This window comes from Marmota monax, unplaced genomic scaffold, assembly GCF_021218885.2.
Source record: "Marmota monax isolate L192 unplaced genomic scaffold, Marmota_monax_Labrador192_F-V1.1 WCK01_AAM20220418_F8-fsc00071, whole genome shotgun sequence".
NCBI classification, from domain to species: Eukaryota; Metazoa; Chordata; class Mammalia; order Rodentia; family Sciuridae; genus Marmota; species Marmota monax.
In genome coordinates this window covers 1,374,123-1,398,234 of record NW_026695217.1, presented here as the reverse complement: position 1 = coordinate 1,398,234, position 24,112 = coordinate 1,374,123, and the positions used below count along the sequence as shown (strand labels likewise).

Sequence of the window (24,112 nt, the reverse complement as noted above, 5' to 3'; positions counted from 1 at the left end):
GAGAGAGAGAGAGAGAAAGAGAGAGAGAGACACACACACACACACATACACACACACACAGATAGATTTTTAAATACTGACTCTACTGCTATGATTTTGGGCAAGTTATTTAAACTATTCCTTGGGCTCCTCATCTGTAGAATGAGATTTAAAGCAGCACCAACTTCATAGGTTCATTCATACTTTTGAATCAGTAGAAACAGTAACTGGTATGTGTTAATCACTTCATAATTTTTTAGAAGTTGATTTAGCAAGTGATTTTAAAAGAATCTTACAGGTAGGCTTTAGAGAGGTAGGGTTTGTATGTTTTTTCTTTTAGAAGGTTCTGATGTCTAGCTCATTGTAGGCCAATGACTTCAATCAAACCAATACCCTCTTTTGCACTGCATTCAACTCTTCCATACCACCGCAATACAACTTAGTACTGCTGGTAATTTCTAGTGAATGTTGAAAAAGTATATGGCTTGCCTACTTAACTTACACTATGAAGAATATAATGCTTAAATATACCCAGAAATGCAGCTGTGGGACTCTGCCCTGGAAACTTCTGAGCTCTGTACGGTATGCCTGCACTAATCCAGGGCTGCCCTACTTAGGTGTCTGCTTAAAGCCCACCACGGTGTTGAGTCACCAAAGGAAGATGTTTCAGACAATACCGCAAGATTGGAATTATTAATGGCCCTCTCATGTCCCCATCATCACCCAAAGCAAAGATGCTGCCTCTGACATGAGTACATATTGACCTTTGTTTTATTAAGACAGTAGAGAGGGTAGGCAGAAAACAGAATGGTTAAGTTATATTTTCCTTCTGATTTTGGTGGGAAGGGGAATAAAACTGAAACCTGTATTTTGATGCTTAGTTTAGATCCTGATTTAAAAGTTAGTTACGGTCAAAGTCTTGGCAAATCTTCACTTTTCTTGAAGTTTGTAAATTTGTTAATTTACATATAATTTATGCAAGTTTTATTTTAACAGAGATATGTGTTTTTTTTCTTCATTTTATTTATTATGTTTGTGATAATGCAATTGCTTGAGATGATACAAGGGTGAGGGTAAGGTGACAAAAATGTGCATCTCTCACCCCAGGAGCAGAGGCTTTTAAAGACGTGGTTCACAAGGACACATTTTTATACTCAACCATGGTTCCTAATAGGTTTCGTTTTGGTGTTGCAGACAGGGCTTAGAATGAGCAATGTTGATCATCTGCCATGCTTCTGATGAGCCTTTTTGCTTTTTTGTATGTTCCCTAGACCACTTCGGCACAGCTTGGCAGCCTGAAATGATGAACAGCAGTTGGACGAGGCATTAGGATCAGAAGCCAATATCACCCCGTTGCCCATCAGGAGATGTCGCTGATAATGTCCTAGACTAGTTTGAGCTCAGGCCCTGTTCTTCCCACAGAACAAAGAACTAGCAGTGAGGCTTCAAGGAGCCACTGGGCTGTCCAAAAAGCCAACTGCAGCCCAGTGTGAACCCAGCAGCTGGAAACCTGGATGAGGGATAGAAACTAGCCTTCAGCTGGGCTGGAGGGACAGTGCTGTCTCTGCAGTTTGTCATCATACCCAAGTGACACATTTGTGCCAAGGAAGGAGTGTTTACAACAAAGCCAGGTTGGGTCTCCCTGGTTGGGAGCACACCATGATATCCACCATTGTTCTTATCAGCCTTGGAATAGTCCAGCAACTTTCTATGATGCTTTTGCTTGTTTCTGTAATCTCTATCCCACACCAGCCCAGACCAGGTTTTTTATTCCCCTCACCACTGCACAGACGCTGAGCCTGGGGCATGAGTGCTTTCCAGGGTACCTCATAATATTTACCCCAGTGCCTGTTCTGCTCCAAGTACATCACAAAGTATGACAGTGATTCTCATTTAATTTCCACAAAACTTCTATGAGAGCAGAACTGAAATGATACTGATTTTGGAGATGAGAAGACTGAGGCTCAGAGAACTTAAGTAACTTCCTAAAAGTCACATGGACTATGATGAGTCAGGATTCACACTCAGGCCATTCTGACTTTACAGCATGGGAGGCATATCACTGTGCTCCACAGATTTTTATTATAGAGCCTGAAATTAGCTAATTATATGAGTTTCTACAAGCCTTCACGAGATAGAGGAAAATAGTTTGAATGGTAACCCAGTGCTTCAGTAAGTTTATATATGTGTATATATTAAAAATTATATAAAATATAGAAATTGTGTGTGTGTGTATATATATATTCATTCACATGGCTTTGACTTCCACCATAACTGAATGCAACAATAGCTATATCCCTTACCTGTATTCTAATGCTTAAGCACACAGAGTTATCTTTCTTTTCTCAAGATGTGTTTACAACATGGCCCCCCTAACCATTGTTTTCCTGCTGAGGTCACCCAAGCTCTGAGTGCTTAAGTCTAAACTCATGGTGCATTGAAAGATGGTGGCAGAACCATACTTGAGTAGAAGGCTCCAATGTAGTCCAAAAAGAATACTTACAAGAAATTCTATAAACTCCATAGAGTCACCTGAACTTTTATTTCTGCAAAAGAGAGACCTGAGGTCCACACACCAAGGGGCATATCCACCTAGACTGAATGAACATTTTAACCCTAATTCCAATTGTATTCCTTTTCTAGAGGGCTTTCATTTGGACTCCTTGATTTGTCCAAAACTATGTACTTATTCTGTAGAGTCCTAGTGGCTCATATAACTCACAATGACTTCAGTACTTAATTCATTATAAAATCTGCATTTCAAAAAGGCCAGTTTACATGTATGGCTAACTTGGTTTCTTTTTGATTCCTGAAAGCAAACAATAACACTGACTGACATAAACACCATTTATTTAGAATCAGAATTTTGGTTAATATTTCCTGCACCCATCAAATCACTTTACTAGATGGGAAATAGCACAGCAAAAGTGTCCCTGAAGATATTCGTGTTTGCTGATTCACTGTATCATCACATATGACATTAAGTTATTACTTTTTACAAATAAAGTAATAGTATAAGAGAGCTTTTTTACTCTTTCATCTTCAGCCATTGTTTTTAAATTTAAATAACTCACATCAAAGAACTTGGATATGAGACCTGAAGTATTGCAAAATGGTATCTTGAGATAATATCTACAATATCAAATGCATTCTCATTCACATTCTCATGGAAGGGTATGGAAGAAGGCTGGTGAGCAGGGTGGGACAATTGAGAGGTCCTGGGGAGCAGAGAAGACTCTCAAATGTGAAAATGCTCTTTGCAATGCTCTCACTAAAATTATTTTTCCCTTTGTTCTCCTATTTTTTTTTCCTGAGGCACGCCTATGGTTGGAGAACACCAAATGTATACTTAGCAATTTCCAGAGTGAGCACAGTGTGGATGAGATTTGCAAAATGTGTTTTTCAGAGTTCTACAGATGCTGATCAAGGCCACACAACAACAAGATAAAGGAGATCCTGTGTAAAGTAATTTGGGCATGCAGGGATTTTATGGGTGAACATTACACTGATTTTAATTTCCCTATGTATACTTTCCATCCCCGAGAGAGAACTTACTTGAATGCTGTGCTAATATTTAAAAGGACAGTATTTGGAAGACACAAATACATTTATAATCACAAATTCAGACAGATTTCAAATGCACGTTCTGTCAGTCCTATATCTTACAGTTTGTTAAACACATTGGACTTTCCTGAACTTCACTTGTACAATGAGGGAAGAGAACAGCATAGAATTGCTACAAACATCAAATAAGAGCGAGTAGGCACACAAAGGTCTTTGTGAATGGACCCTGAAATGCCAAAGCCACATAAGACATGGCTCTGATTTTAATAGCTGGCTTATCTTCAATTAAGAAAAAGCATTAAAATCAAGACAATCTTTGAAATACAAAGAAGCTGTGGGTGGACAGCCCTCCATTGCATGGGTCCATGGGCTCCAGACCCATCTATTACAACTGTAGGTGACCTTGAATCCTTGGGAAAGGTGAATTGTACCACCTGATTCTGTTTCTTGCTACAGACTCAGGTCATCTTGAGTTGGTTCTGCCAGCTACAGAGACAATGTGCAGAATCAGTGTTTTACGATAACTGTGACCTTTTGATAGAGTAAAGTATGGTATTTTACTACTAAATATTTGTGCAGGATATGAGAAGTAATGGCATGAAATAATCCTTCTCAACATTCTAGATGGATTCAATTACTTACATTTACATTTAAAATGCCCTTGGTTGCTAGTTTCTGAAATGTGAAACCTTAACATTTTATTGAATCATAAAGAATTACCATTATTTAAAGCCACATTAATGCACAGCCTACCCTAGATGTTCCTTTGAGTCTTAAATGAATACAGTTCAAAGAGTTAATTCCCCCCCCCCATACTTTCCAAATCTTTCCTTGGAAATCAGTGATTTTCAAAACGAACGATGTCATATCCCCAGAGTGCTGTGTGACAGCACGAAGAAAGGAAGGAAACAAAACACAGATGGAATTAATGGCTTGGGATGTTAATCAATGTAATAAATTGAAAGGAAGGGATGGGAGCTTGTCAGGAATACATTTCTGTTATTTAAGCTGGTATAGGCTGATGTAATGGGTTTATTTCAGTTTTCTACTCTGATGTTTAAAGTCTAAACACTTCACTTCCTCTTCTGATGGTTTTGATTCTCCCACTATCAGAGACACAGGCTGTGTGTGTATTATGAAACTCTAATATGTGATCTACCCTTTCTTCTTCGAATAGCCTGAGATGATCAAGTGCAGAGAAGTGAATGAACAGCTGCTTATCATGGTGTTTAAATGGCTTGAACCACCATCTTTTAACGACTTGTGGCACTGATTTCAAAATCCCTGTGTTATCCCTCCATACATGGGGTCACAGGAGAGAAAGGACAGCTGGGGGAACACTAGGAGGAATGTAGGCAGGGGGTGATGCTGGGTTCTGAGGAGAGACGAGCACTGGGGAGCTGGGTGACTCTAGGTCCTTGCTTTCCAGACAGCCTCCGGGTCTCCCTTGGGACCTGTGCCAGACTGAGTTCCCAGGGGGCCAATGAAAGGACTTCCTTCACAGGAGCCTTCCCTTGTCTGGTCTTCCTGACCCTGCATGTGGGTAGAGCTGACCATCACAGCAGGGGTGGGAAGTATTTCTCAGGTAATACTTTCCCTTACCTGAGCGGATGCAGATCTCATGACAGGTAACCTAACACATTATCACGAGGTGTGGCGTAAAGTCTGTCACAGAGTTGCCCTCCTCAGAAGGTGGCTTTGCTCACAGGTGTCAATTTCAGATCATAGGCCATATATCTACATTCCATGAAACACAGGCTTATTCTCTTATTAATCCAAACCATGGATCTATACAGAGCAATCCATGCTCTTAGCACTACTGTGTATTAGGAAAATAACCCACAGTCCACACGATTGTGTGAAAAACAAAACACCTCCCAGAACATCACCACCACAACTGCAGAAGAAATAGGGAAATCTAAGAGAAGATGGAGCGAGGAAACGCTCTTGGGAGAGCCTCCTGCATAGGGGAGAGGACAGAAATGAACACCAACCCCGGCAGCCACAGTGTGTAGCTCCACAGTCTTCTCCCTCTAGTTTGAGAGTGAAAGCAACAAGCTTCTTCTGGTGAAGCCTTTCTTAGCTTAGTTCTGGCAAGTGTGGACCATGATCCTGACCCCATCAGCTTTATGATTTTATTGGAGTGTTGGGGTTTCTCTCACCTTTTCTGAGAATGAAGTTATCCTTCTACATTTCAGCGTGTCAGGAATCTATTCCCAGGCTTTCTTTTCACATTTCAATGCTCATCTAAATTAATTATATGTCAATCCATGACTTCAAAATCCCACCACGGTCGGTTCCCACTAAAGATCCCGGACCCTCTGACTCTTGGCTTGCTTGTCTCCTGTGCCCTGGGAAATGGTTTCTCCTGTGAGTGTCTGGGTGAAGATCAAACTAGTTAGGATTAGAAAGGTATTAGAACAATAGAAATCTGAGTGCAGGGATAAGAAAATAACCCAAACCAACTGATATCTCAATTTACCTGCAGGTCCATTGGCACTGGCTCCTTCCTACCAGACCCAAGAAAGATGGTGGCAAGAACTTGCAGCTTAGAGAGAATAGAGCTGGGTAGATTCCCAGCCCTGTGGTCTGTGGCTCCACTGTCCTCATTGGTAGAGAAAAAGAACATTAGCACCCCTCCAAGGGTTAGATGGAGGGTGGTGTGAGCTGAATGATGGACCATGCTTGCTATCTAATAACAGAAACACTCAGTGACCTGTCATTCCTTCTGACCAGCCCATTGGAACTTCAATTTTCATATCCATTGTGTACCTAGGGGATTTTTCAGCCACATTCCTTCAATGGCTGGATTCTTTTTATGTATGCTATTGATATTAAGTGATTGAACACCTTTCCCCTTCCCTAGATAAATTTTTTGGACCAGAATAAGGTGGGACAAGAGAATATGAATACTTAATTAGTTCATGTCTCATTTTTCTAAGATCTTTCCCCATATTACAAAACTGTTCAGAGATCTGAACAATGTTATGAGATAGATAGTCACAGTTGATATAGGATGCAGGAAGAAAAGAGAGATTGTTCTAGAACATTCCATGAAACACGACCAAGTATGATGGAATCTTTAAGCTGATGAAACAGAGAGGGTTTCCACTGAGATTTGTCCACAAAGATGTGTATGGTGTACAGACAGCGTGGGCAACAGCCAAGCAGTTGAGTTTAAATCTCAGTTGTCACCTATTGGCTATGCGGTGTTTGCCAAATTCTCCTCATCAGCCATATGTATTTATCTCTTAGTGTCATGAGCATCAAAAAGGTTAGTTATATGAAATATCCTATTCATTGGCACTCTCTAGGAAAACCTGAGTCCCTCGGTGCTTACTCTGCTGCTACACAAAGATCAGGGACATGTCACCTACAGCCTATTGTATTTTGATATACTTTCCTGTGACAGCTTCTGGCATAATGTTATCAAGGGAAACAATTTTCCACTGCATAGTTCATAGCTTTGGTGAAGTTTGGAGGTCCTAAGTGGCATCCTGTGGTCATAGCACCTTGACATTCATGGGTCCAGGAGCAGGCTGGCTGTGGACCTGTGGTGAATTGGGCTGTTTAAGGTCTCCTTGGTTTCCACTGGACATCCAGAGATGGCTACTGGTCCTGGGAGCCGGCCTCGAACCCTTCAGAGGGAGATAGGATTTTCTGAGGACAGTCGCCAGCAATTCATGTAAATTGCACTTTTAGAGCAATCAATAGATGTGACAAACAGCCAATGCTGGCAACGAGGGACATAATGAAGGTGAGACTGTGTAAACGCACACAGATAACAATGGAGGGGAAATTACAGGGCAGTACTGTATTGAATAAGTGTGGTGCCAAATGAGCTGCCATGCTCGGGTCAAGCTTTCCGGCTGCTCAAGTGTCTGTGCTCTTGTCCTTTGTAATTGTTAGTGGCAGCAGAGCTGGCTGGACCCGCCGAGGGCATGTATTCAACCTGCATTTGTTCTGCATTGCAATCCTCTCTGGATACCACCAGCTGATCCACAGTGTCAGTGACCACCTCCCAGTGGACAGGAGACCACAGCAAACACCAACCCTCCTCACAGCCAGAGTCAAGAGGCCTGGCATTAAAGCAATAACGGATTCCCTGGCTCTCCTGGAAAAGGATTAAAATGGAAAATCACTTTGGCTATTATTAAAATGTTTTCAATTTCTTCAGTATCTAGGAAACAGTCTCTGATAAATGAAGGGAAATATGCTAATATGATATTTCTTTTAAAAAAGGGAGAATGTGGAAGATGCAATTCAAAAAATTAATCTCACATTTACAACTACATGTACAATAGTGTTTCAATAATTTTGATATCAAATTTTAATAATTTTGAAAGGTAAATCCTCATGATCCCTGTCATTTGTGTTATGCACTTCTCATTTTTTAAAACTATGATTGTTGAATTTTAGTTTATATCTGAATATTCCTAGGCACAGCCGTAGCTGTACTTTTACACGGGGCCTCAGAATTTTATGGTGGAGATGATTATTTTCATGTGAAAATTGTTGTATTAGTTATTAAATTTTATGTTGTTTAAATTTTTAAATATGCTGAAATATATCTTTTAATTGTGACATTGTAATAACATCTGTATTCAAAAAAATTTGAAAACCCAAAAATAAACAGGTAAGGTCTCTGCTCTCAAGTGGGTCACCTTGTCACATATAATTGTGAACTGGACGCCAACTGGAGATCAAATACAAGCTTTCTGCTTCATAGATAAGGATGCCACAGGAGATGAACTGGCCTGCTCCAAGGGGCTCTCATGGCAAGGAAGAGAAGATGGAAACCTCGGACCCTCACTTTGGCCCTTTCTCAGTCGTGTCACATTAAAGCCACAAATTCTGCCAGTCATTTTTGCTTTTCAAACGACTTGCATGTGATAGTTATTATGTTTCTACAAACATTGATTTGCCCACACAATTCAGAAAAATATTTCATTGAAACCAACACTGTAAAGTTTATTCAATGAACATGATGAACATGCATCTTTTTTTTTTCCAGGCAGAAAGGAATGTACATTTGAACAGAATAAATCCTTGACAAAAAATTTCCTCTTTAGTAAATAACACATTTCATTTTCATATTTATAATAAAATAAATTTTGTAAATATTTCTAAACCACACTCAGTATTTATTGTAAGTATAGCTAGTATTTTATGAATTACACACTATTTACCCAGGTGTATCAGTATATAGCAGAGATTTTTTTTCTCCAACAATTTTTTGAATATCTAAACTCTCAAAGGCCCTAAGGTGGAGCAGGAACAGATTCTACTATTCTACTGTCTACTTGGGACCAGATATCTGAGTGACTCCCAATTTTCTGAGACAGGTCTCAGAGGGTTTGTGGTTCATCCAAATGAATAAATCCAGGTAAAGCAACCAATCCAATGGAAAGTGGGTTGAGGAAAATGTTCCAGGATTTGCCCGACTCGGGCAGTCTTGGCCATAAAGGGAACCCAAGTCCAAAATTTTAAAGTAGATGGTATTTTTCTCTCTTTTTTTTCCAAATAATTTGATCTTCCTCATAAGATTGTATGAATTTTACAGAAATTTAGAACCAAAGCAGCCTTGAGTGATCACCTAGAGTAATAAATGTTTAAATTTAGGCGACACAGAGACTTCTGTTCAAGTGACGGTGTATGTTGAAGGCTCCCAGTTCAACTCACTGTAAAAGGAGCTGCTGCACTGGTGGAAGACTCTGGGCCTCCTTGATGCCCAAGGAGACCTCAACACCCTGTAGTTCCCAGAGGTATACTACATGTCAATCATCCGCCTCAATGTCCCCAACCCTTGACTCATAGATGGAGAAACCGAAGTCTTAAGGTTGAGCAAATGAACCCAGTAACTTCCTCAACTAACCCCCAAGTAGACCAACTGAGGGACTTTATCTAATAAGCATGGTTTTAAAACGCTCTATTTGCTTTTCTGTTAAAATTAAATTGAAACTTCTTTTATGAAGCTTCATTTCATCTACTTTCTGACTGGGGTGGCTTCTGCCCCTTTAGATCATGGGCCACAGACATCACTGGGCTTGTTGACCTCAATTCTCTCTGCCTGTACGAGACAGAAAAATTATAAGTGGTCATTATCTTGAAAAATATTTATTCTTCAGAAACGAGAAATAGGTTAGATTCCTGATTGAAAATGACACAAAAATATTGATTATTTTTTCTATTTGTATTATTATAAGATTTCAACTTTTTAGTTGAGCATGTAAAGAGGCTCAAAGTTTTTATTCTTGTCCTGACAAAAACAAAAAAAAATTTTGAAAAAAACCAAACATAATCAGCAAGGCTTCCTAGAGCCCTCAGAGAAGTGAGGTCACAGGACAAACTTTCATGTAATACACTGGGGAAGAGGAGGGAAAGGAGAAGGGGAGGGGAAGCAGAGAATATGAATGAAATTGTACAGATTATGTGACATACATGCATGAATACAGCACAATGAATTTCACTTTTATGTATAAATAGAGTTCATCAATCAGAAAAAGAAAAACAAAATAAAGACAAGCAGAAGGAAGATCAACAGAGTAAAGGGAGGAGACATGCATGTGATAGTCTTCCTCCCCTGGTAGGAAGGAGGGGAGGACAAAGGAAAGACCTGGGGATGGAGAATAAGCAAGTTGTGCTATATGCATTTATGATCATGTCAAAATGAACCCGTGTGTACAACCATAATCAATAATTAAAAACGTAAAAAGATTGAGATCTCACTTTTAGATTATAAAATACTTTCCTTCTTCTTGCCCTTTCTTTCCTATCAGTAGTGCTGCAGTGTGGTAGCAAGGGAATAAGTGAAAAGAGTTGCATGTCACAGACCTTATTTAAGAAGAAATCTCTAGGGAAAACCAAAGAAAATAGAGGAGACAAAAATAAGGAAATAAGCCTCTGATACCTGTAGCTAGAGCAAATGGGAAGCAGCCTGAGTCCTAGTCAGGTTGACATGAAACTCACAATTGATGATCTGGGAAGCTCAGAGAACCACCAAGGAGGATAAATACCACAAAATGACACTTAGATTTCTGCTGCAGAAAGGAGAGGAGGAAGGAATAAAGGGAGGGAGGGAGGGAGAGAGGAAGGGAAGGAGGGAAGAAAAGTTTGTTTTAAACTAATACAGAGGGAAAAACACATTATCTGAAGGAACAATAATGTAAACCATATTGGACTTGTTTTCAGAAGCCATGTAAGCAGAAGAGAGTAGGATGAAATATCTGAAATATTTTAAGAAAAAAAACCCATCAATCTAAATTTTGTATCTAAGACTTATTCTTCAAAAGTGAAAAAGAGAAGGTACAGACCAAAAGAAAATATTTGCAAAAGACTCAGCTGATAAAAGACAAGTGTCTAAAATATATACAGCACTCTTAAAACTCCACAATAAGAAAATAATTTATTTTAAAAAGTAGTCTAGATATATGAATAAGCACTTTCACAAAGAAGATACCTAGGTGACAAGTAAGTTTATGCAGAAGTTTTCAACATCACATGTCACTAGGAAATTTTAAACTAAAGCAACAATAAGCTACCATTGTGTGCTATTAGAATAACCAAATTCCAAATGATCACACTGGGGTTGGTAAGGACATGGAGCAACAGAGACACTCATTCATTACTGGTGGGAATGCAAAATGGAACATTCATTTTGAAAGAAGTTCTACAAATGTTCATGGAATCCTTATTCAGAGTTTCCCATACTTGGAAGCAACCATGATGCCCTTCAGTAGATGAATGGATAAACAAACTGGTACATCCCTAAGCAGAATATTCAATAGTGATAGAAAAGAATGAGCTCTCAAGACATGAAAAGACATGGAGGAATCACAAATATATATCACAGAGTGAAGGAAGCCAGTCTGAAAAGCCTGCAAACTGTGTGATTTCAAATAGGATATTCTGGAAAAGGCAAAACTGTGCAGACAGCAATAAGACAAGTGGTTCTCAGGGTGAGGGGTAGGGAGAGGATGCGTAGGCAGAGAACAGACGACTTTCAGGGAAGTAAACCACTCTGTGTGACACTGTGATGGGGGTACACATTGTCAGGTAACAGGTTCATGGGCTTTCTTGAAATTGCTTTTAAGACTAATGAATAATCAAGTAACTTGCAGAAAACAATAGGTGTACTAACCCTGAGAGTAAACAGGTGGAAACAAAGAGAGCTAATTAAGAAAAATATCAAAAAGGAAAGACAAGCAAGGTCACTCCTGACAGTGTCTACGGGATCATTGTGCAGTTGGGTGCTGTGGACATAACACACCAGTAGGGGAGTTCTTTAGTAGCTCAGGTGCACTAACATGAAGGCTGCTCTGCCCAGCCTTTGGTTGCTACAACTTAATTAACATAAGATCAAGTCACAGAAGAGCCACACTCCCCTTGCTCCCCACCCAACAAGGAGATGATCAGGATGACAGTTTCAGAAATGACCAGCTAAGATCAAGAACTCCCCTGCCCACCACAAGGAGATGTTCAACAATGGATTGGCGAAGATAGCTGGAGGTGGACCCCAGTTGTCTTGACAAACGTCCCAAAGTAATAAACTTGGAAGTAGCTTTAAGCCCCTTAGTCTTTCTCTCCTCAGGAATGACCCACTCTCTTGAGAGTGTTCTCTGCTTGCACCTTACTTTCACTTATAATTAAATTCTCTTGCTTGGCTTTTCATGTTTGACTTTAAAGTTTCTTTCACTGGAACACAAGAACCGAGGTGTGAATCTTCCACTCCCCCATTGCCTGTGACAAGGTCATCATACCTTTGTCCAAACACCTTGGAACATGCAACATCTATTGCTATGAACTCTGGGTGATAATGATCTAGGGCAATATTGAGAGATGTGGGGAGATTATAGAGCAACTCTGTGTTTCCACTATTTTTTTTGTTGTTGTTTACCAAAAACTGATCTTAAGTATAAAGTCTGTTAGTTAGAATAGAAAAAAAATAGTTATCTATGAACACTTTCCTGTATGAAAGATTAACAGATACCTTTTTTTTTTTTGAGAGAGAGAGAGAGAGAGAGAGAGAGAGAGAGAGAGAGAGAATTTTTTAAAATATTTTTTATTTTTCAGTTTTTGGTGGATACATCTTAATTTATTTTTATGTGGTACTGAGGATCGAACCCAGCGCCCCGCACATGCCAGGAGAGCTCGTTACTGCTTGAGTCACACCCCCAGCCCCAACAGATACCTTTTATAATACAGGATGATGATATATGACAAGGGACATGATTCTTTAAGCTCTCTGTATAATAAAAATATTTCTGCTGAATGTGAGGCCTAGTATTTCATGATACTGAATATGGAGACCTCTTAAAAATGAAAGTATTGTTAAATTATGCACATACTTAAAATATTACGTAACACTGCTGATAGATTAGCATTTTACTTAGATACCTGAATTAGTAGAGTTTAATACAGTTCATTGATTTATCAGAGCTCAATTTTTGTTTAAAAAGAGCTCACACCACAAGATCTTTCAGTTAGCTAAAATAATTTTCAGTACTTAGATATTCAAGTCCTGAGAAAAATAGCCAGAAAACAAATAGATGTCAGATTTTTAAAATTCAAGTCTTTTAGAATAGTTGCTGAGTTGTGGTGGTGATAGTCCCATTCTTCCTGAAACAACCTCAAGGGGGACTTTAGATGAAAAAAGCAATCTAAGAACTTTCTATTGACTAACCAGAAACTTGAAGGTGGGGTCCAAGCATTAGCACCTTTAAAAATGTAAGCTAAATGTTCAAACTAGTGGAAGGTTGAGGGCACTGATCTACACAGGGTGTTGAGGATCACTGTTCTAAACCTTTTACTCAGGCAGGTGGACACCACTGATCTGTACTATGTGTACAGGTGTTTGGAAATCATTAATCTGTATCACTTACCTGGGGAAGTTTGAACAGCATCATCTACACCATCTACGTAGAGCAATTTATTTCTGAGCAACAACTGAAAAGCTTAAGCTTACCAAATAAGTAGAAAAGTGTACTAGCAACTTAGCATACACATGCAGGAATTGGAGTTTACATCATTTTTACTTGCAAGGGACTAAAATAACCAAATATTGCTAACCTCTAGCAATATGTGGACATAACACACCAGTAGGGGAGTAAATTTATTTTAATTTTTTTATCCTTTAATTGACATGAAATATTTACACATACTTATGGGTAAAAGTATAATTTAATACATGTTTACAATGTGTAATGTTTAAGTCAGGGTAATTAGCAGTTCCATATCCTAAAACATTTCTCATGTCTTTGCAAACTCTTTTAGTTATTTTGAAATACATAATAACTTATTAAAACTACAATTACTCTACTGTGCTATAGAACACTGGAACTAATTCCTCCCATCTAGCTCTATTTTGTTACCAATTATTCAACCTTTCTTCATCTCCCCTCTGCCCTAATCTTCGTAGTCTATAGGAACCACTATTTTACTCTCAATTTATATAGGATCAGCATTTTTAGCTTCTACATATGAGTGAGAACATATAGTATTTGTCTTTTGTGCATGGCTTATTTTACTTAATGTCCTCCAGTTCTATCCATGTTACTAAAAATTATGAGATTTCATGCTTGTAAGGGTTGAATAATATTCCATTGTATATGTATAGACCACATTTTCTTTTTCAATTCATTTATTGATGGCCAGATTCCTTATCTTGGCTATTGTGAATAATGCAGTCAGGAACACGGGATGCAGGTATCACTTTGATATAATAACAGTTTCCTTTCCTTTGGATGTATACCCAGTAGTGGTATTCATGGATCATTTAGTTTTTCTGAGGAATCTCCAAACTCTTTTCCATATAGCTGCACTAATTTACATTCCCCACTGTGTGTGAGAATTCCCCTCTTTCCTTATCCTTTCCAGCATTTTATTTATTTTTTCTTTTTTATAATAGCCATTCTAACTAGGGTGAGATGATATCTTATTGTGGTTTGGTTTGCATTTCCCTGATGATTGAGCACTTTTTTTTTTTATAAACCTGTTGCCCTTCTGTGTATCTTCTCTTGAAACATACCTATTCAGATCATCTGCCATTTTTAAAATCAGATTATTTGACTTTTACTATTCTGTTGGTTGAATTCCTTATATACTGTGGATATTAATCTCTGGTCAGATTCCTGGTTCTAACTTTTTGTTGTTCTTCTTCTTGAATAGCTGGGACAATTGTTATAAGAACACACTAGTTATTTAAACCTTTTGTGATTAACCACAAATCCAGCAAATGTCTTATTCAAGAGCTGTACCCTGAGCACAAGAATTAACAGAAATTACCCATTAGAATATGAATATAAGCAGTAGCTACATCTCAAGAGGGTAGATGCTGTGGTCTTCTTTCCAAGGTGTCTCTCACTGAAAGGCATGCATTTAACAAATCTATACGCTAGGCATTATCTGAAGCATTGGTAAATGATAAAAACTGATTGAAATGTGGTCTGTGTCTACAATAAAACCTGAAGGGGGAGGCTGACAACAGGTTCAGCAGATGTATCATGTGAAAGAGGTTTGCTAGAAAGGGCTCCCCCCACAGAAGAATGCAGGGCAGGGAGTGACCAGGAACTTCTTTCAGGACTTCTGTAAATTACTGTGTGTGTGTGTGTTGTGTGTGTGTGTGTGTGTGTGTGTGTGTGTGTGAGAGAGAGAGAGAGAGAGAGAGAGAGAGAGAGAGAGAGAGAGAGAGAGAGATTTTGTGAGGTTGGTCATATTTAAATCATTGATCCCAAAGAGGAAGAATTATGTATTTATTTCATCTATCTGTCATTGAAAATCCAGGAGACAGATAGAATCATCAAGCTGACCCCTAGGGACTCACTGGTAAAGGAGAAGTGGCTTGGCTACTGAGTAGATCACTGGATGTCACCTCCTGGCAGTGCTTTCCAATGCATCTGAGACTTTTCCTTATGGAAAGGTTCATGGTGTGACAGCCACAATACCTCTCAGCATCATGTCCCAGAGGACTTAGAAAAAGCAGGCAGCTTTCTAAAGACTTCACTGAGGAAAAAACAATAAACCCACATCTCTATGAAAACAAATGCATCTGACCACTACTATTACATATTATAATTTCTACAATTGTGGACAAAATCCCTTTTGGGATTTGCTGCCGACTACAACTGTGTTATGGTTTAGATGTGAGGTGTTCCCCCAAAGTTCATGTGTGAGATGATATAGGAAGGCTTAGAGGTGAAAGGATTCTGTTGTGAGAGCCTTAACCCAATCAGCATGCTAAGCTTCTGATGGGATTAACTGGTTGGGGGTTTTGCACAGGTGGGGTGTGGCTGGAGGAGGTGGGTCATTGGGGGGTGTCTTTGGGGTTTATTATTTGTCATGGTGAGGAGAACTCTCTCTGTCTCTCTCTCTCTCTGCTTCCTGATAATGTCCCCAGCTGCTTTCCTCTACCACAACCTCTGCCATGACTTACTACCTGCCCTCAATCCCCAAGGAATGGAGTGAACTATTTGTGGACTGAGACCCAACCAATTGAAACTGTGAAACCCCAAATAAACATTTCCTCCTCCAATTGTCCCTGTCAGATCTTTTGGCCACAGTAAGAAAAAAAAAAACTGACTAAAATAATCTAGTTGTGGACATTAAGCACATTATTCTAACTAATCTTTCCTCTAACTCAAAATAGAAATTTTCATGATTTTCATATGTGGAAGGAGCTGGCTAATTTTTGAAGATCTATTAACATCCATGTGTTTATTTACCAAGAGTTTTGTTTCATCTTTATGTTATACTTTTACTTTTATCTACACTATCTTAAGATTTTTTTTTTTTTTTGGTAAAAATAAAAACAAAGTGTCCTGGGAGGCTGAGGCAGGAGGATTGTGAATGCAAAGCCAGCCTCAGCAACATAGTGAGGCCCTAAACAACTCAGTGAGAGACCCTGTCTCTAAATAAAATACAAAAAAAAAAAAAGGACTGGGGATATGGCTTCATGGTAAAGCACCCTTGGGTTCAATCCCTGGTATAAAAAAAAAAAAAAACAAAAAACAAACAAACAAAAAAAATCAAAAATCCTTTCAAATCTCTCCATTTTTAATATTAATACATATTTTCAAACAAATGATTTCTATACATTTTGCTTGGTTCATAAATATTTGCCTTAGGTATGTACATTCTTTTCTGTTTAGTTTGTATTTTATTTTTTCTTACAAGTTAATGATCCAAATATTCTCTGAGGAAAAAAAAAAGTTTAAGATTAGAATTCAGATGTTAGGCTGAAAGCCTCTCAGAGTGCAAGGATTTTGTAGCTCTCAGTCATTATCATTGCAACAAGTAATGATCATATCAAAACCTGCCCTTGAATGTGTGTTTATACATGTGTGAACATGAATATGTACAGATGTAATTTTCAATCTTTCCCTATGCGCAATTTTTTGGGGGCGTAATTTTAAATTTTTCCCAGTTAGATAAGATCAATGAGGGAAGTTTTTTTTTTTTTGATTCTTGAACCATCTGTGTTTCTTAAAATGAATCACGAGATAAGTTGGCTAGTCTTATGCTCTTTTGCATAAGATAAATAGCATTTTTGATAGTGAGGCTATCTGTCTCAGTTCTACCTCATTGTTAAAAACAAAGTCCCAGTGTAAAGTGATTTTGTCTTTTTCGGTGTCATATTGATGCTATTTAACATTGTATCAACTGAGCAAGAGGGGAGATGCTACCTCTGAGCACCAGCCAAAGGCCACAGTGCTAATGCTGACCCCTGCCAACCGTGATGCGTGGTACATGAAGCATCCACAATTACTGCTCCACTGTATTTTGCAAGACACAAGGGGTCATAACAATAGGATTGTTATGTGGCAGGAGAGCAATAATTCAAGTGCTGTTTACTCCTGCTGAGCTGGAGAAAGCTGCTAGGGTCAAAGTGGTGAGCTGCCAGAGGACAGACTGAAATGTGAACAGGCTGGAGCTGTGGGTCTCGCAGTGGGCTTTGCAGGAGTAGGTTCAGGGTGCAGAGTCCTAGCTCAGGAGATGCAATCAGTGCCCTGGTTATTGGTTATCGCCTCCTTCCTGGAAGAGGCCATGAGTCCTTCTTTTGTGTATGAAACACAGATTTTGATTGCAGCTCCAGTATTCTAGGGAGAAGCACTATTTCTTCCGACCTCTGCTTCTCTCCCTCTCCTGCTCTCCTCACCCTACTCTCCTGAAGGCCTGCCAGGCCCTGGTGAAGGGGTGGCTTGTGCATTTCTTCCCAGGGTTGCAGAGCTGCAGGGGATTGAGGACTGAGCCTTCTCATTGAGCTTGGTGCCAGTGCTTAAGGAGAGGAAGGGGAGGGTACCAGGAAACAAACACTCAGCCACAAACAAGGCAAAATAATGAAAAGAGCTGGAAGCCGAAGGTTCCATTTTAATGTATCAGAAACGATCTCCATAACTCCAGGCTTATTGTTACCTGTAATAGGGATGTAAATTATTGATTTTTTACTTGGGCTTTGTGATAAATGAGTTCACATTATTTAAACCAGATTTTCCTTTCTCCTTAATATAATACTAGGGTTTTGGGTTTTGTTTTGTTTTGTCTTCCTATTCTGGATCAAAAATGTTCTTCTCCAGCATAGTTCATTCCTCTTTCACTGCCAGTCAGTCTGGCAGCTCTTTTCGACTCTAAATCTCCTGATCCATTATCCCAGACCAGGCCTGCTTCCTGTTATTGGGTTCTAGGAGAGAGCAGTACTATCAATTTTAACACAGCCGTATTTTGCAGGTTAGTGTAACTAATCGTGATCTCTGTCTTCGCCCTATCCACACACACACACACACACACACCACTCAGTTTACACCAGTAACAGACACATGTGAATCTAGAAAATGGAGTCTCTCCTGTGTAGCCACAGGAGGTCACTGGAGAGCGGTGCTGTTGTTACAGAAGCGTCCTCTAAGTTATCAGAAACACCCTTGCTTTGCTTCAGAATTATCTCATTAGGAAGAGGTTTAGAAACAAAATAGAAGCAAGAAAATTTAAGCTGGAATCCAAGTATTTAATAAAGGGGAAACAGATTTAGAGATAAATTCTTGTGTGAAGACAACTTCTCTCCAGATGTGATGCCAAACAGCAGTTTTGGTGACCTGGGTACCTGGGTGCCTTGAAATCCCAGAGAAGAACTGAGAAAAAGTGCCAATGAATTTGGCCTTAGAATTAAAAAGAATAAAAAGGCAGTAGTTTTATTATATGCTAAGGGAATACTTTAAAAAGAAAAATAATTCCATACAAATGAATGGAAGGAAGACCATGTTTAGAGAACAAATTTGAAAAGCATAATACTAAATATTGTGCCTTGTATAGGGAAAGAAAGTTGAAAATTGAAATACTAAATCTAAAACCTGAAGTATGAGGGAAAAGAATTCCTTATTAAAGTTTTTGGTGTAAGGTACTATATCAAGGGGGAGAAGCAGAGTTATTCAATTTGGTAGATAGAGCTACACTTGGGTAGCCATAACTCTGAAGTGGTTTAAAAAGCATTTGTGCATGTGTGCGTGTGCACACAAGCACACACATACTATCATAACGCCCCCCACATACAGATGTTCATAGACATAAATAAAGAATTAAAACTATATAAGAGGAAAATACACACTTTAGGCCAGAAAAGTGGAGTAGGTTTCTGAGAAATTTCAGTTGCTAAGACTACCTGTTACGGATCATGTAAATCAATCAAGAAACGTTGAGTGCTCCTGTCAGGAATGACATGGAAAATATTCCACAGGAAGTATGTGCATCATGGTTGTTCAACACGAAGCAGTCTAGGTTGGAAAGTGATGAGATACCAGGATATTTGTAAAATTAACCAACCAATAATTCATAATAACCTGAGGTCAAGTGCTGCTAATTTTGATACAAATAAGAAAAGATTGTGAATTAAAATTAAGGGCAGACAAGACTGGAGCAGTCTGGGAATTCTTCATTTAGTAGGTGGGTTTTCATTAAACCAGTAACAGTTATTGAGTATCTAATAACCTTTAAAAAGAAAACGACTTTACTTCCTGCAGCACATTTCTATATTTGGAGACAGGAGAGAGATTTCAGGCACAGTGGAGGAGGGATGGGGATGATCTACTTGTTTCAGATATTCTGAGGAAGCTATTGTGGCTTTGATGGAGTGGAGGAAATTCGTAGGTGATATAGACGGAGTGAGAGCAGTTATTGAAAGGCTATTTGTAGAATAAAGCTTTGAATTTTATTTTGTATAGAAATGAACAATAGAAAATATTTTAGTAGAATGATTAGCTGTTATAAACAGAGATGATGAGCTACCTCAAAATTCTCTGTTAAGAAATAATTTTTGACCCACTCCAATTTTCCCGGCCTTAATTTTGCTCTGAATGGGGGAATTCCCAGAAACAATGATGGAGTTAGTGATTTTGCACATCTCCCAAGTTGATGCCAGCTGTATTTGTCATCACTTGCTAGGGCATGCTGCAGTAACAAATAATACCCAAATCTGAAAGGTTCACAATGAGTTAGGTTTATTTCTTGATTTGCACTGAGACTTTGCTCCACTAGATCTTCCTTCTTCTCAATAGGTAATATAGTCCCCCATATAGGACTTTGCTGTGCTCAAAGTAGCAAGAAACGAACAATAGCAGAGCCCTGAGACAACCTTCAAAGTTTCTGCTAAGACATGACTTCCACTGCCTCCATCACTTCCCATTGACCAAAGGGACTGATGTGGCTAAATCCGAAGCCCCTTGTAATATGAAGAGAAAATGATGGTGTAATTTCAGATATAATAGTAATGGATGTTGGAATACATTATTTATCAAAATACTCTTGTCTACTGTTTCTGCAGCATTTCAAGGCTGCATTTGTGACCAGTCATAAATATACATATATTTTGTGCAAAATATTTGAATTTTACTAACGCCTAAATTAATTGGCTATTCCACTGTAGCCATATGTTTTAATAATTGCAAATCTGATCCAATGGAAACAGCCTAACCATATAAAAAAGGAAGTTTTTACAATTTATCTGTTTAGCAGATGGAACGGTATTGCTTATCAATACACTTACAGCCAACATATGAGATGTTACAGCACTTTGCTATTAAACATTGACCAGCAAATTAATGTTATGAAAAATGGGCAAGCTGCACAGTGATGGTTGTGTATTCGACCATATACACCCCCGCCAGTTAAGCTATCAGTGAGTTATGTATCTTTCAAACATGTTTAAATTTTGTGAAAAACTTCAAGAACTATCTCATCAAACATTGATTTTGCTCCCAGATTCAGGTGAAGAATGTGGCATAATGTTTGAAACCCCAAGTCCAGGTGTGAATTACACATTCTAAACTTAGAAATGCATTTTTCAGGAGTTTCTACCCCAAAATCTTCTCGTATAAAGATCAGAATTAAATTTACCATTGTGCTCTCCCACTTTTTTTTAGTGGACACACAAAATCATAGAAGAAGTGATATAATGTTTTTTTCCTTTAAAAATAGCTTTAGTTCTCTGTAGATGGCTCAAATAGAATGAATGTCAGAAACAGGTGTATGCCATTTCAGTATCTGAGATTAGGATGGGAAAAAATAGTAGAAGAAATACCCATGAGAGGTGCTCATCAGATCCTAGAGAGGCCATTTTCTATGACTAAGGAAGGCATTTTAAAAGGCTCCATGAACTTCTCGGTTAATAATTTACAAATATTAACTCAAGTGATTTTCTGATATGTCTATTGCCCAGCACTTTTCCAACAGAAACGAGCCATATACACAGAAGGGACCTCACTTTATTAGCCCCACTTTTCCACTTCAGATTTATTTATCACAAGATAAATTACATTCTTAACAGCTTGTGATGTAAGGAACAATAAGAATTGCTGGGTAAAAGCAGATATCCAAATACACACAAAAAGATTATAAGATCCATTTATATGTTGGCTACTTGGGAGGAATATAATTTTGTTGCTTAAAAATTAAGAAAAGTTTGAACAAGTGGAAATAGCTTAAAATGTGATTTTTTTTCTTTGGGTCAGTGACATGTCAAAGTTAACGTCATCTGTGCATCCTGTGGAGGGACAATAGGGCCAGAAAAGAAGAAAAGAAACAAGGCTGGTACCTAAAAATCAAATGTTTCATTGTTATTGACAAATCTTCAAACCAGGAGTTTCAAACTGTCCACAATTACCAGGTGGGAGTTCAGTGTCAGTGAATACAAATGTCCATTAAACATGGTGCCTTTCAACAGAAACACACAGAAAGCAAGGTTAGGCACTGATTGGCAGCCTCTAAGTCCCCAGTTTGCACTGATTGGTGAAACCATCTGAGAAGACACTTCAGGAACTGGACACTGTATTTCCTCCAGAGCAATGGCCTAGGCTCATTCTAGTTTCCGATGACTTTATAGAATATGACCACTGACAATAATGGGAATCAATTTTCTTTGATCTTTGTGTTCATTGCTATGCTTATTAGAGGGCTAGAGTTGAAACTAGGGACAGACACAGCTCTGTCCTCACCACCTTTATGATGAAGACAAACATGGCAGCCTCATCAGTAGTGATCCTGTTACTTGATGGCTCCTTTACAAAAGCAGAAGCAAACTTTGAGAACAGAAGCACGGAGACTTCCTCTCTCAAGAGGTATCCATAGGAAGTTGTAAAGTGACAATAAGGCTTGGAGTGGAATGGAGAAAATAACTCAGTCGATGACAGATACGTGGAGGCCAGAGTACACCAAAGAAGGAAAGGTTTGATTTAACAAGTGTTGGGAGCCACAACCAAGTCTGGATGGCGCCTGGCATTTTGCCAGAAGAAGTGGTTGAGAGGTAACGCCAGCGAGCCATTGGGATGATGATGATTAAATTAAGCTGTGTATAATTGTTGGGATGATGACTGGTTGCTGTGGCTGGATGATGAAGAATTGAGACAAGCTGTGTGTTCAGTTGTGTGTGTAGACCTCTACTGTCCGGCAATAAGGCGGCTCCTGCTACTTCGGGTGCCTGCTACTTTTGAGTTCTCGCGGAGTTCCGGTTGAGTTCCCATTGGGTTCTGGCAATAAAGTAGTTCCTGTTTGAACCTACAAGTGGCTCGTGACCTCCAGGTTATTTTGTGCCCAGCCAGACTGCGGCAAACAAAACTTGAGGAAGAGGCAACAGCACCCTTTCTAGAAGTTTGCTAATAGAACAGCTTGCTGTAGGTGGGGGACCATCGTCCATATTTAAAGATGAGGGAACTGGGAGAGAAAAGCAACTTGAGAAATCACACATTCACACGGATTCTGTGCTGGTGGCTGGAGGTTAAAACAGACAGCTTTTGGACTGATGCTCTTGATTATTTTCTATGAATTCTACTGCTTTCTTCCACCGCCCATTCTCCCCACTCCATCTTTCAACCCCTGTGTGTTTTCAGTCAAATATTGTTTCCTGTCTTTTACAGGAGAGAGTAAATGGTTCTCTTTGTCCAAGCTTGCCCTCTCATCTTAATTCCCCTGTTCCAGGAAAACTAGCACCTGACCATCATCCTAAGCAGATCAACAAAGGCAGCCGGATGTCTTTCAGGCTTAAATGTGCAGAAAACCTCATGGATTAATTGAATTCTGTATTATTAACCTCAAGGTCAGATTAGGTCACCTCGATTAAAAGCTAATGTCCCAAGAAGGAAAGTGGTCCAGGGCAATAAGGCAAAATTCACATCTCAACAGTGTTATCTCTCTAATCCCGTGGGACCAGAAGTCTGATGTCTTTAGAAATCTCTTCATGCTTTGTACACACCACACACACACACACACACACACACACACACACACAAATCTGCTAGAGTGGAAACCAAACTCCAAGCAAGAAGACCTTGCATCTTTGCCTTGGGACCTCCCTGTCCTCTGTTCCAGCCCCACAGTCAATCCTCATGCTTGTTTCACATGGACCTTCTCATCTGTAACAGGATGATGATGATTCTGCATAGAATAGTATGAAGCTTAAAAGCCACCATATTTATCAAATGGTGTTCTGGTTTCTACACTTTCAGATTGTGGCACCTCCATCCTTCCCTTCTCTATCATGTGTGAGGGAGTAATAAAATGCATCCAAACTCAGAAGCTTAGCATGACCAACAGTTGTTCTCTCACCCTTTTGTTGAAGTTTTGGGTGGAAATACCTTGACCCAAGGCTTGGCTGGTGAGGCCCAGCAGTCCTCACCCCAGTATTTGCTGGCCAAAGGCAGGTCCTTGCTGGCTGTTGGGTGGAGACTTCATTTCCTCACTCCCTGAAACTCTCAGATTACCAGCGTGTCCTTATAACAAGACAGCTGGCTTTCCTTAGAGCAAGTGCTGGGAGAGAGAAGAAAGAGAAAAGGGAGAAAATAGGAGAGAGCATAAAAGATGGGGCAGCAGTATTCCGTAACTGAGTCTCAGAAGTGGCAGCCCCTAAGTCCCCAGTTTTCTGTTGATCACACCTGGTACAGGTGGGAGTATCAGGAGACAAAGATCATTGAGAGCTGTGTGGGAGGTTGCCTGCACAGTCTCCAAAAGATGCTTAGTTGCACACTAAGATTAAATTAGTTGAAGTAAAAACAGACACAAACTAAACTGATAGAATAACAAGGGAAATTCAAAATTA

The 24,112-nt window shown here is 39.2% G+C and overlaps 1 long non-coding RNA gene across 1 annotated transcript in view; it reads right to left on the bottom strand.

Moving 5' to 3' along the window:
- Positions 1-1,012: 1,012 nt before the first annotated feature.
- Positions 1,013-24,112, bottom strand: part of LOC124084745 (uncharacterized) — a 42,253-nt gene continuing 19,153 nt past the window's right edge. The window contains exon 5 of the long non-coding RNA XR_006849202.2: positions 1,013-1,274. This is a non-coding gene — a long non-coding RNA (uncharacterized LOC124084745). The remainder of the gene's footprint in view (positions 1,275-24,112) is intronic.